We start from the raw sequence: 14,171 nt of genomic DNA, 5'->3' as shown, positions 1-14,171 counted from the left end.
GTTATCAGTTTGTAAAATTTAATCTGAGGTTTTGTTCATTAGTGTCTTTGAAGGGTTTTGGGATCCTCTGATAGAAAAAAGAACCCCAAACTACAAAACATGATCAACTCAAACCCAGCTGATAATCAAAATAATTGTAATTGCCTATTTCCTTAGGCAAGCTCAGGAACACACATTGATGTTTATGTAAATAGGATGACACTGGGATAGCAAAATTTGGGTAGCCTGTGACTTTACCACTAAGTTCAAATCTCTCTCTTGTTCCCCTGAGGCTGAGGATCTCATGCTTGATGAGAGATTTGGCAGCGAGGGCTTTGGGAATGGGGATTAGGATGGTGCAGCTGTGGGGGCCATCACTCAGGTACACACAGATAAGGTAAAACTTCCTCTGCTGCCTGCCAGATCCAGAGCAACAGGAAAATGACATTTATGGAAGATGTGGGGAAGTTTTTTCCTCTCACCAGGCAGGCAGTGGAAAGGACAAAAATCTCAGTGATACATGGCTCAATTTGGAGGGCTCTGGGGGAAGGCAGACTCCTGTTTCACAAGCAGTGTATGTGGAAAGGAATCCTTGAAGGCAGAGGCTCAGAGGTGTCTGTATCTGCACTGAAATCAAGGCAATTAGATACCTAATTAGCAATTAGTTCTGTGTGTACAGGACTGTTTAGATAGCTGATTTCTATCTGTGTCTTGTGATAGAGCTGTTTGAAGCAGGCTGCAATTGTAAGCTCCCATTTTATAGAACCTTATTTACAAGGTGTGGATAAAGCCATGTGAAACAGAGCCAAGGCTTTTATCTACCAGCCAGAGGAGCCAAAACGTCTTCATAAACAGAGCTTTTGTGTGTTATTTGGGATCTTCAGCAACCTTGAGTATTGTTCTTGGATATAATAATGTGCTCTCCCTTCCTGACAACCCTGTTACCTCTTTAGCCATGTTTAAAAGAAGTGAACAGAGAAATAGCACATTAGGTGGGGAATTAATGTGATCACACTTCCAAATAATTACTGCAGCTTCCCTTGCAGAAGCTGTCACAGAGTGTCACCTTTACATGCAGCCACAACAGGAGGTGGGAAGATACGGTCAATAAATGAGAGATGTGAGAAATGGCACCAGCACTAAGCTGTGTTCTCCTGAGTATAATATTAAAGAAAGGTAGCGGGCAACAAACAAAACAGATGTAGCATCAAGCAAATTTTCTGTGTATTGTTCCAGATGTATAATTTAAATTTGGATCCACAATGTGAAATCCAAGGGTAACAAAAGAGGTTTGCTTTAACTTGGAGGGCTTAGAGAAATGCAGCTGCAGAACAGGGAGGTACTTTTTAAACTAAGACATGATGCTGAGGATGAGAAAGCCAGAGAGGAATCAAACCCACTCTGAAGTCATGGCTGGGACCTCTCTGATAGCTATCAGGAAGGCTGTCATATCGGGAAGATAAATTTCTCCCACAAGAGAGAATTTCAGAGGAAGCCTCTTGAAAAGAAATGTTCTCGTAAGTAAATCGTACAGCTCATATAGATTCAAGGTCTAGGGGTTGATACAACCCCTGTCCAAATGTTAGCAGGAAATAAAAGTGTAATAACAGCAGCTTTTCACTGACATCAGCTCCTTATTTATAGGCACCCTAAGGAGTCTCTACCCTTCATGACACGGGCTTTATCTTGCTGGAGTTGAAGTTACAAACAGATTCCATTACCAGCTCTGTTTTCAGGCTGTGCTATAGATTTTACTCCCAAAGGTGGCCCGACCTGGATGACTTCATGCTTCCTGAAAATACTAGGAGAATTTCCCCACGGGTTTAAAGATGAAGTATCTGTGTATTTTTGAGATATGAATTGTTTAAAAAATTAGTCTTGCATTTAAAACCTCAGCTCTGTTTGGGTCTCTGGGCCAGGCTACACAAAAGGCATGAACAGGCCATGCCAGGAGTGAGGCTGACAAGGAAGCAGAACCGTACAAAGGAAAAGAAGTTATCCTGCCAAGCAGAAGATGAGATGGGGGGAAGTCTGGCATAATGAGTAAACAGTTAAGCCATTTTTAATTAATTTTCTATAAAGGTTGTTTGGAAAATATTTCCATAAACAAGGGAATAAATTGCTTCCAACTGCTCGTTCAGGCATTTGCCTCTGCCTTTTTCCTGATGTGCCTCAGCTCCTGTGAGGGATGGGAGGAAGGGGTGCTTGGCCTTTTGGAGCTGGGAAGAGCTGGAATTGCTCTTCCCAAAGCAGCTGAAAAAGCTCCCCTGTGTCCCTCTGCTCCTGTGAGCAGCTCTGGCTGCTTGGCATTTCTGTGCCTCACCAAAGACCACACAGTGTCTTTTCCAAAGGCAGCATTATAGATTTCATATTCTCTTTGTCACGTGCAATAAGCCAGCAGAATTATCTTGAAAAGGCTGTAAATAGTACAAGTACTGGGAGTTCTGGACAAGAGGGGAGGATGGCTCTTGGAAGTTCAGGGCACAAATGAGGAGAAGTCAAGAACCATTATCTATCAGTATTAGTAAGAGTTTAGCTATCTAAAGCAGGTCCTTAAAAATAGGCACAGTGAAACCCAGCAGCTTCATTTGCTGCCTCTGTCAGCATCAAGATTTCCCCCAAACCATACACCAGGTTTAGGGTTCACTGCAACTTCCTCCCTGTCTCACTGAGGATGTTTGCAGCAGACTTTAGGGAGTTGAAAACCTGTGTACACACTGCTGCCCCAAGCTTGGAAGGCCAGCTGAAATCTGCTGTGTTTTCACTGATTCTGATCCCTAAGGTCCTGCCAGGATACTTAGGGCAGGGCTGCTCCCTCTTCAGAGATCCTGTGTCAAAGGCAAAGGCTAACCTTTAAGACAAAATTCACTTAGACTCACAAACAGGCTGGGTTTGGGATGAGTTTCTAACCTCACTGCCTGTGTTTTTTAAGCCTGAGTAAATATATAGGTATTGTATAGACAAGCATGAAACCCCATAGAAAGCATGGCCATGGTAGTGAAGGCATCCTAGTAAATCTCTTGGGAGCTCTTACTATTGCAAACTCTTTGTTGAGGATCATCTGCTCCACCAGTGAGGACTCATTGTGAAAGAGGTGTGGCTGCATGTGACTCCACATGTGGGGAAACCACCAGAACTCATCCACAGATCTCAGCAGCAGGTCATCACCCTCATCCTCCTCCTCGGTCCCTGCAGAGGGAAGAGAGGGACAGAAAAAGATACTATAAAAGCAAAAAAGGCCCATAATTGCATTTTAAACACAGAAGAGTTTGCCAAAACACCTGGTGTCTTTGGCCTGTATTAAATATAAACAGTAGAACTTTTTTTTTAACATATATAATCTTACAAACTGCCCCCTCCCCATTTTCTCTCTTTGTTTTCTTTTAATGCCACACTGTCTTTTCATCCCCACAACCAGGTAGCTTGGATTTAATGTGCCAAAACAGTGTCAGGAGCATTAATGCTGGGTTCCAGGTCTTCTGAAAGTTGGACAAATGATGATGTTCAATCAGTATTAAAGAGGAGGTTCAGTATATATCAGTTATTTTCCTTTTCGTCTTGATAATAATGTCACCGTTGAATACGTTGAATATTCTCCCTAAAGGCCATGTATGGATAAAAACAAAATCTTATCAATGCTTCCCCTCTATCTTCCTTACAACTACTATTTCATTAGCCTTGCTTAAGAGAAATTTGATAATTTCTGGTAAAGTGTGAAACAAATTTCAAATTGTTTTTAAAATGGAATTAGATGGCAAGCATGAAGCTGTAATGGCAAAAGGCTTGCAAATATTTCTTAGGGTTCAGTGTTCAATTTTAGCCAGATTTAATTGGGTAAACCCAATAAAACCTCCCATGTTAGTAAAGGGTATCCTTTTCAGGCAGGAGTGAGGGTATGTGGCTGTAACACAGAAAACTTTCCATTTGAGACAGGACACAATGCTGCTCCCACCATCTGCAGCCTCATCTGCCCTGCTTTTCCAGCCTGGAAAGGCTGAGTGACATTCCAGTAGCTTCACCCTCAAACTACCCAACAGTATTGGTTTTTTAGCAGATTGCCTTTTTGTTCTTTGCCATTTGAATGCTTTTATTTTGCTTCAGTCTGAGAAATAATTGCCAAAATCAGTCTCCTGATGCAAACATAGAAATGCTGCCTGCTTACAGGCCCTTTAATGTTTTCCACAAGCAAATGCTCCACGGATGTCACTGTTTACTTGGCAGGAACATGTAGAGGTGCCTGTTCGGTGCATGCACTTCAGCTCTTGGCTTTTATTTCTCATTTCTGCAGTGGATTTTAAAGAATTCCACCACACAAGGAGAGAGGTACTTTGAAATTTTCACTCAGAGTCACTGAATCCCTCTGCTCCCCTCTTTGCTGCACTCTCCAAGTTCTAAGGAAGCTGTTCCTGCTGATGGGAGTGCAGCTGGAAAAAGAAAACAACCTTGTTTACTTGGGAATTCCACCCCAAAAATAAAAGTCTGGTTGCTGCTCCCTCTGTGCCCTGCATTTTTGGAGTGCCTGCCTTGGTTTTGGGGTGTGTGCTTCACCTGCAGTCGCTCAGGCAAGGGAAGAAACTTAACACAGGCTTTCAAAATGGGACAGAGCAGGGAGAGAATGGAGTTTGTGAGGCAACTGAGGATCTCTGATAAGCCAAAATTAGGGATGAAGAGGAAAAAACTGGGTATTTGAAATAAATCAAGAACTACAATCAGGGTAGATTTAGGTCAGAGTATAATTTAGTGCCTCATGAACTTTTGAAGTGGAGTGTGGGTCTTCAAATAAATCCTACTTTTCCCCATGATTTTTTTTGTAAATATAGATATAAATAAAACTTGGAGCTTCTTTTACTGTAACAAAACCCAAACATCGTGAAGCATAATGCTCTCCATTTTAAATAACAGAATAATTTAAATGATAACCCCATCCTGTTATGACAGAGGTGAGGAAGAAAGGTTGGAAGCTGAACAACCTTAGGTGGTGGCATTGTTTATGAGGTTAAATTTTCTTGCAAACTTCAGAAAAGAATGTTTTTTGATTTTATGAGTTCTTAGTTAGTGTTATTTCCAAAAAAAAAATCTCATGCCAGGTTTGAATGGAGCATTTGGTGGATGGTTCTATTCTTGAAGTACTTCTGCCCAACCCCTTATTCAGAGTATTGGAAGCTAAACCAGGGATCTTGAGGTTTTAATTTCTCATATAATCTACATCCTTTCTGTAAATTTCTTCATTTAAATGTGAAATCTGAAAAATGCATAAAACCTATGGACAGGGTGAGCACGTGTCTGCTTTGAGTAGGCTTTACACAGGTAATAATATGAAGTTGTGCGTATTTTAAAATTATAACCGTACTTAGAGGTTTGTTTGGAGTTGAAAACTGAAGCAGAATTGGAAGCTGCAACCAGTAATCTTGTACTTCTTAAATGCAAATCCTGAAAATGTCTTAATTTCAATTGCTGCAGGATGAACAAGTGGGAAATGTTTGTTAAAGCTGCAGAACTAACAGGGTCTGCTCTTTCTTTTTGTTAATGGTGTTAATACACCGGTGCAGAGTTTACCAGCTGATGTACTGCGAGATCTGATTTGTCAGCAGCATCTTTCCAAGAGAATGTGGCACAGTTTAATCTGCAAACACATCCCCACATTTATCTCCCTTCTGTAGTTTTAAAGTGATCCAAGTTTTGCAGTGAGAGCACAATGCCACACTAAGGAAGTCAATAAGGCACAGCAGCTGAGGAGCACTAATAGAACACTTTGATTATCTGGTAGTAAAAGCCTCTGTGGGTCAGCAAGCCACATGTACAGTAATTAAAGAACACCTTTCCATGCTTTATTTATAATGAGTCAATAAAGTGTGTGTTGTGTGGAGAACATGCTGAAACATTTCCAGCCAGCTGAGATGACAAAGGGCCAAAATCCCCACCCTGTAAATGAAGTGCTCTGTTAAAAACCCAGCTGCATCCAGGCCCCTTAATGGAGCCAAGGACACGCTTCAGCTTGGGAAGTAGTTCTGTGCAATTTTGGGGAGCCTTGAGAGCCTTAGGAAGGTGAGCAGGCATGCATATCCTCCTCTCTCTGCAGTAGTAGCAGCTCTGAAATTGGTCAGGGTTGTATCAAAACCTGTGACACTGTGGAGGCTCTTGGGAAAGAAGGGAAAATAGTGGCAGGTCAGGGAGTGGAGTTTTCTCCAAGGCTGCATGTTCTCTGTCTGCCACTGCTCAGTGTGTCACGCTATTGATGGTAAAACCATCTCTTTCTCCATCTCCTCCCCTCCATGGATCACCTTTCTCCACTAGAGATTGGTTCCAGCTCTGCTCTGGAGGTGGCCACCACCAAGCAGGTTCCTGCTTTAGAGCAGCTCAGAGCCTCAGGCTGCTTTTTTGTTTTGCTGCACTGCACGTGTGTCCAGCTCATCTCCAGAAGGAGCAGCTGCCCAGGCAGGTCAGCATGAAGTGAGGAGAGCGCTGTAGTTCTGCCTCCAGACTTGCTCTCTGACCACAGCTCTGCCACTGCCTTGTTATATGACTCCAGGCAAGTAATTCCATCTCTGGCTGCCTCTCATTTTTTCCAGGCTCTTCAGCCTGGATCTTTAGTCCATGAGGTTTCCTGGGCAGCAGTTGCTCAGCATTAAGTGCTTGAACAAGGGGAAAGCAGCCTGGACTTAGCGACAGTGATAAAAAAAAATCATTTTGTCTGCTCTCTACTCATCCCTCTGAGGCTTCCTCATCTTCCCTCTCCCAGACTGACCTGCCTTACTCCACAGCTGCCTCACAGTCCAGGAAAGCAGGGGCTGGACCGCTCCTAGGTTTTAACCTCACCCTCCCATCCTCTTGCTGCCTTTTCCCAGGCTCCAGATAAGTTTTCCTGGTACCATTCAGTGAGTGTGGCTGGATGGGCTGACAGCTGAGGGTTTTGGAGCTGGTCTCCAGGGGTGGGAAAAGAAGGACAGGAGGTTCTCCCTTGCAGGAAGTTTCTTCTTGCCTCAGCAGTACTAGGGAGCAGCACGGCTCAGTGGCACCACAGGGAAGCCTGAGTGGAGGTGCAGCAAGGGGAAGGCAAAAGAGAGGAGGAAAAGAAGTAACATTTTTAAAAAGGGGGTGTTGTACTGTGGAGAGATGGAGCAAAAATGAGAAAGGAGTCACAAGGACGAGGAGATGTGGAATCAACTCATCTTCCACAGAAACAGAGTGCAAGTGTGCAGCTTGTTACTGCACCAAGTGTGGGAAGGGCAGGCTTTCAGTACAAAACTCTTTTCATCGTGTTTTCCTTTTGTCATCCCTCTTCATCTGCAGATCACCAAGACAGATTACCTTCCCAGGCATAACGAAATCCAGTGCATCCCAGTGAAACCCTTCTGCCTCCTCAGAGGTTTTGAGACATGATTTTCCCAATCTTTTACTTTGCACCATACCTATCACACCAGAAAAAACCTAACTCTGTATTCTGTGCTGGCCTGTCTCCTGTGGAATTAGAGAGATTTCTGCAACTACTTTGCCTCCTTTATAACACTAAGATTTGCCACCATACATATTTTAGGAAAACACCAAGGGCATCCTTGTGTACCTGAGCAGCTCATCCATAGTGTGTCTTTACCCCTTTGCATACAGAATTAGACACTGAAATGGTGGAACATGTATTTCCCAGTGAGTCACTGGGTTATTTAGAAAGGGAATGTTTAAAGATAGCTTCAAAGTTTTGTCACCTATTTAACTGCAGCTACCTGGGAGCATGAAGTTCCTTCTTACTTGTGTGGTAAAATTTTCCTGAAAATCCAAGGTTGAAGGTAAAATTTGCAACCTGAGTGCGCAGTAAATTTTGAGTCTCTAGTAAAGCCTGAAACAGATAAGAAATTAACATGGATTTAGAAAAGTTAATATTGTTTTGGGCTCACCTTTCTTTATAAAACTATTACAGAGAGCTTAATTTGTTCCATGAGAATTTGATGGAGTAGAAAAGGTAGTGAGAGTGCCCAAGTATCCAAGGGGGTGGTGGTTCTGTGGCTTGGCCCAGGCTGTTATCTGCTGGGGTTGTGATCTGTGGCAGGACTCAGAGGCAGCAATATACTGGATCACTGGGTCACCCATGCTCTGGGTCATTAGTGAAGCTTGATAAAATGTGCTTAAAACCCAAAATAAAATCAGGAATACTAATAGTCATCTAGGCATGAAGGCATTGGGTTTTACTTACCTGCAGGACTGTTTTGGGCTGTATCTGAATAGCAAATTCAGGCTTAAGTGTGAATGAGCAAAGCTTCAGGTTTGACCTGTGGTAGAAGCAGTGTCCATGTCATAAATAAATTTTTAATTTAATTAATGTTTATTTTATTCTCTCCTCCAAGCTAAGGTAAGCCATGTAAATGAAATGGAAGGGTGCTGCTTACAGAAGAAATAGGTAGCCTTGGCCACTTGGCCAGTATTTCTTTTGGGCATATTTCCAGCTACAGGGGAAAGAGAGAGAGAAGATGGTTAAGCCTGTGTGAGCTTTACTTCGTTTACTACAGGTTGTTAGCTCTGCACTGCTCCTAGAGCAGGTCCTTGTGCACAGATCTGCTTTGGATCCCCAGCCCATGCAATTTGGGTGTGCTGCATGTGAGATGGGGAGTGCATTTATCTCTCTACTGGCCTTGCCAATGCTGAATAGGTTATAAACTCTGCTTTCATCAATTTTCCCTGTCTCCATTATGTGGCTCTTGAGAACTTTTCCTGTTATCTATTAATAACACTGGTATTGATTGGACCTTCATGTTCTTGCAGAGTTCAAAGCTAAAATGATTGCAGTGGTTTACACACGCCCCCAGCCCAGCTAATGCTGTCCTTCATTTGAAAACATTGCATTCTGTGTGGTCATCATTTCACTTAACTTTGCAAGAAAATAGTTTTTTGGTCTAATTTAAGCAATGAGTAGCACCCCTATTTGGGATCAGAAACCAAAAGTATCTCCAGTGAGGGATAAACAATAAAATCAGGGTTTAAGCAGCTGAGGTGTGTGAGTGTAATACAAGAGGCTTCCAGGCAGGATGCATCAGCCTTGTTTTCTTGGATAGAAATGTACACTGGGGTGGCAAGGAAGATGTAAAGCAGAGGTAGCGTTTATCAGCTACAGCAGTCACCAAACAAATTCCTCTCCTTGCTAAAGGAAATAAAGTTGTCTTATGACAGTGAATCTTGTGCTTTAGCATTAAATATTAAGGTAGCTGTATGGTTTCCAGCCTATCTTGCCAGACATTTAGCGAGTTGATTATTTCCATCCTGTGACAATTTCACATGTGGGACTATATTTACATAATATATAACAAGTAAATGTTCGCTAAAATGTAAAACCTAGAGATGAGCACCACCGTTAGCTGAGACACTGAGGAAAATCCCCAGCTGGTAAAAACTGGCACTAAATTGACACCATTAAAGTCAGAAGCATAGAATCTGAGTCATTATATTTTAGAACATAATTTTCCAAGCTATCTAGAGCCTTTTAGATATGTTGAGAAAGACTGATGGGCTGAGCAAAATCAATTTCATTTTCATTTGAGGGAAGAACATCTTGAGAAATTATCATCGTTTAACATATAGTACGAGCAGGGGCACGAAACAAACATCATCTCATCACCTGGGCTCCTCTCTCCTGCTCCCCTCACATCTCAGGAAGATGACAGAGCTGTGGGATAGGCAGGAGCCTTCCAGCCCACTGAGGTCTCATTAAAAATGCAGAGTGAGGATTAAGATGTAAATCCTGGAACCTGCAGTGTGTCAAGCATTTTCCTCTGGCTAAAGGGCAAATCTGTCACTCAGACTGGATTTGGCTTGGTCCTAAAGACTTTTTTTTTTTGCCATTTCAATTTCCATAAATGCATATTAATTTATATAATATGCAGCTAAATTTTGTTGTCATGACCTCCCCCCTTTTTAGCATTAGGAAGATAGAGTCATCTAAGCCAGTCCAAACTTATTTAGTCACTGCTTGTCTGTTTGGGGGAAGGGCAGTAATATCTTCCACACCCTTAATATGAAAAAACTTGGCAGGTGGATAGGGTCTGCCTTCCCTGTCCTTAATGAAAGGGTGGAGAGGCTGCACATCCCTGGCACCCAGAAACCTTCCTGGGATTAGCACAGGCCCCATGTGAGGCAGGAAGTATTTATTTGGTTTGATTCTGAAGGTTCTGCAGGATGGAGAAGGGCTATTGAATTTTAACAAATTGGAAAACTGGAAAGCTGTTTCCTTTCCAAGGCCAGGTGCCACTGAGCTATCACCACTCTGCCTGCTGTCCCTGGCTGCACAGGTATCCCTGCTTCCCTGGGGGCTCAGTGGACCCCATCCCATCCCTGTCCCCCCCATGGCATGCCTGTGGAAATGAGACCAGCATTCCCTGCTGAGCCCACAGGTGGTTGTTTTTGGGCAGTTAAACAGGCCATGCTTAATAATGATCGCTTTGCAAGGAAAGAAGCAAGGAGTGCACTGCACACGGACAAACAGGCACGTCTCCGTGCCAGACTGAGCAAAGACAGGAGTTTTTTTAAGATAATCTAAGCTGTTCTTTCAAATACAAACCCTTAATTGCCTGGAATATCTGAAAACTCATGGATTTAACTTTATTAATTGATTCCCTGCTTTGTCAGCAGAGCTTCTCTCTGACACCCACAAGGTACAGTTTCTTCGTTATATTGCATTCAGCAGCCTTTTACATTAATCCATATAATTACCTTTTGTAGATTTGAAGTTGCCGTGTCTTTATTCTTCGTAATTGGTGCATCTATTAGGAAGAAGTTGATATTTTCCTGCTATGTCCTTGTTAATTATAACTCTATCCTTCATTTACATAATCAACTTTTTGGGGCGATTTCTCTAGGAACATTTCATGCCTAATAGGAAGCAATTTGCTTTCCTTCATTAAGTACATTAAAACTTCATGCCCCAGACATCATTGACTGTAAACATTTGATTCTGCTCAAATTTAATGCACCAAGGCATTTTGCTGTGCTGTATTAGGTTTATTTATGTGCTATGTTCTGGATTGTTAGCTGCTAAAGAGACTTTGGCTCTTATTGCTCGAAGGCCTGAACAGTAACCTCATTTTAATGAGTTCATTATTTGCTGCCTTCTAAGTAGAAGACAACAAATTTTCCTTTTAATTAAAGGTCAAAACACCTCTGGCTGAGGGAAGTGTAGAGGTTATCAAATCCATGGAGAAGGCAAATGAATGACTTCTCCTGATTTTGATGCTGAGCATGGGCTGGCCAGGCTGAGGTAGAAGGTGCCTCTCTGGGGAGCAAAACTCCAAATCTAAGTGAAGCGATAACAACGCTAAAACACGGTGCTGGATTTCTGAAGGCGCTGTTAAGGCAAAACAGAACCTGAAAGTCAGCCAAATTAAAGAGGCTTTCCTCCTCACCCAAAAGGTCTGTGTGGATCAATTGAGCTGCTAAAACACGAGCCCTTCCTTGCATGTGCAGTGGTGATGCCAGATGGATTGATCCAACACAATGGGATCTCATATTTCCTATTGGGGAAAGTGAGGCAAATGTTGGGGGGTCAATATCGGGGCTGTTTGTAGGGATGCAGCTGTGGGTCTGTGTGTGTGTGCAAGTGCACAGGCAGGGAGCAGTGATCCCTGAAACTTCAGTTAAACCAGAAAAGGATTAATTATGGGGATTGATGCACAGGTCCTTGTCCTTTTTCTAGTATTCTATTAACCAAGATCCTTTCGTGTGCCTTTCATTCTGTTCCCACGGCGGGTAACAGCGTTAGAGGCAAGAAGGGTTCCTGGGAAAGAAGGGACGAGTGTCTGTGAGATCAGCTGGTGAAAACTGAAAATCTAGTTCTGGAGGAAAATCCCAAGAGTCTCTGAACCATAGACATTTTTTAGCTTAAAAACTGCAGCTGTCAGAATATCTTTGACACCTCTAAACATGATTTCTGCAAAACAGAAGCAAACTCCTGATACTCTGAGGTTTCTCAGGGACATTTCCAGAAACTGAGAGCATCGGGAAAAGTGAGGAGGGGACACAAGATTTTCAGGGCTTACTTTGCCCAGTGTGGAGCAGAAAGCCTGGCATTTTGTTGGGATTCCTGCTCATACATGTGACCTTCCAGAGGCAATGCTGTGAATGGGAGTTTTGGGAAACAGCAAAACCTCCAGATCTTGGAGCTGCCCGTGTCTGTGGCAGGGTCTGTGTGGTCATGGTGCTCAGGGTGCCCCTCCTCTGGGGTGTTCCACAAGGGAGAGCTGCCCAAGGAATCCCCATCCCAAGTTGCTATGGAGCCTGTTGGTGAGGCTGCACAATGTGTGGGGCTGGTGAGAAAGTTCTTGGCTCAGTCTGGAAGGAGATCAAGGGAAGGAGGGGAAGTTGGACATTCCTGCTTTGCAGTCTATCTGTAGTTTGCTGTCATCTTGAGTTATTTTACTTGCACAGAGTCGTTTGAGGAAGTGCTTCTGGCACGAGAGGACGTGCCAGTGCCCGGCATCCCAGGGGTGCATGGCCAAGGTTACGCTGTCCCATCGCCTTCTCAGGGATATGACTGAAACTCTTGTCAAAAAATGGGCTCTCTTGCCATTCCTCCAAGTCATTATTCTTTTGGGAGCAGATCCTAGTGCTGATTCCACTGCTGCAGGTTTCTGCTCTTTGGTGTGTATATAAAATATGGATATGCTCCCTATATACACAATACTTTTTATTTATATATACTGTAGATAGAAAATACGTGCCAATATTTGCACATATATAACTTTGACTTTACCTCTGCTTTGAGCTGGGGCTTAGATTAGATCACCCCCAGAAATTCCTTCCAACCAAAGTGGTTTTTCACTTCCAGACAATTTTCTCAGGATTTTATGGCACACACTTGTTATTAATACCAACAAGTCTTTTAATGCATTTATTCATTTTCATTCGTCCCTAACATCTGTCCTTAACGCTTGTGCAGCTACATAGCCCTGAGGTTCATTCCCAAGCTGTTCTTTGCAGCAACTTGCTGGTGGTCTGTGGAAAGTTGGAGGACTACAAAGTAATAGTTTTACTCTAAATTTCCAGCTGAAAATTTTTGGAAGAAAAAAAAAAAAAAAGCAAAGAGTACTTGCAGCAATGTTTCTTTGTACTGCAAGAAGCTGCTGTCAGGATGTGATTTTTTTTGATTGCCTTTTCCCGCTCTCGCTCCCTCCTGAAATCTATGCTAGGATAAAAAAAAATCTGACTAAGCCAGCCTGCTGTGGTCTTGGCAATTTTCAAAGCTGGTGGAATTGGAATTGATAGGAATACCACAAAGCAGTTAAAATCGTAGTAATGACTGGAAGGAAGGTGTGAAATAACTAGCCACTGCTATTTTCTGTGAGGAAAGCTGTCAGTAAAAAAGTCTTGTCTAGCGTGACATTACTGATGGGGTCACTGTAACACCGGGATTCCAAGTTCCCTATTTTCAGCTTTCAGATTGGAGCATAAATTTCTATCATAAGGGGGACAATCAAGCCAGCTGTATCTGCACTTGTTAAAACTCAACTTGGTAAGGAATTTATGAGCCCAGTGAAGCTGAGTTGATGATTTCTGCGTGGTGAGGGTTTTAGCTCACTGCCCATGCTTATAACAGATAATACCAGTGCAGGAATTAGGGAGAATCCACATTATTGACTTACTGGCTAGAGTTGGAAAGCAGTTTAGGGGTTGGAGTTAGTCAAATCTTTAATGGGATTTTGAAATCTCTCTATACCCTGTGCCAAACCTGACTGGATCACAGGGAAGCTGCCAAACCTCACAGCCCCAGAGATGCTTTTCACCCCATCCTTCCTACAAATGGTGCCATTCCCAGTGCTGGCTGCAGAGCGTTGGGCACAGAGCCAGCGAGGTGAGCAGGGCTTTTCTCCTGCCTTCCCGAGGGCTGGGACTGCATTTCCTCCTGCATTTATTTCCCTGAAGCGCCGTGCTGATCCTTAGTGCTGTATAAATAATTAATAGGGAGCTTTTGGGTGGGGCTGAAGACAGCCAGCTCTGGCTGCAGATCTGTTTTTTATTGTAGAGCTATTACTTGAGTCTGTTCAGCATTTCCCTGGAGTTGGCTGCCTTTGTGTGAGGTCTGACAGGATAGGTGGGTTTCTCTGAAGCAAGAAAGAGGTGATGATTTGTACATATTTGTGTAGTATATTTATTGGAAACAGAAAAAAATTATTTTTCCTTCTTGAATGGAACAACCAGTTCATCAGATCTATTTCTGC

The 14,171-nt window shown here is 43.0% G+C and overlaps 1 pseudogene; it reads right to left on the bottom strand.

The window, feature by feature from the left end:
- LOC131578679 (bifunctional heparan sulfate N-deacetylase/N-sulfotransferase 4-like) overlaps nt 1-14,171 on the bottom strand; it is a 58,647-nt pseudogene that overhangs the window by 30,792 nt on the left and 13,684 nt on the right.

The sequence above is a fragment of the Poecile atricapillus genome, chromosome 4, assembly GCF_030490865.1.
Source record: "Poecile atricapillus isolate bPoeAtr1 chromosome 4, bPoeAtr1.hap1, whole genome shotgun sequence".
Taxonomy (NCBI): Eukaryota; Metazoa; Chordata; class Aves; order Passeriformes; family Paridae; genus Poecile; species Poecile atricapillus.
The sequence above is the reverse complement of the archived record's forward strand: the minus strand, read 5'-3'. Positions and strand labels throughout refer to the sequence as shown.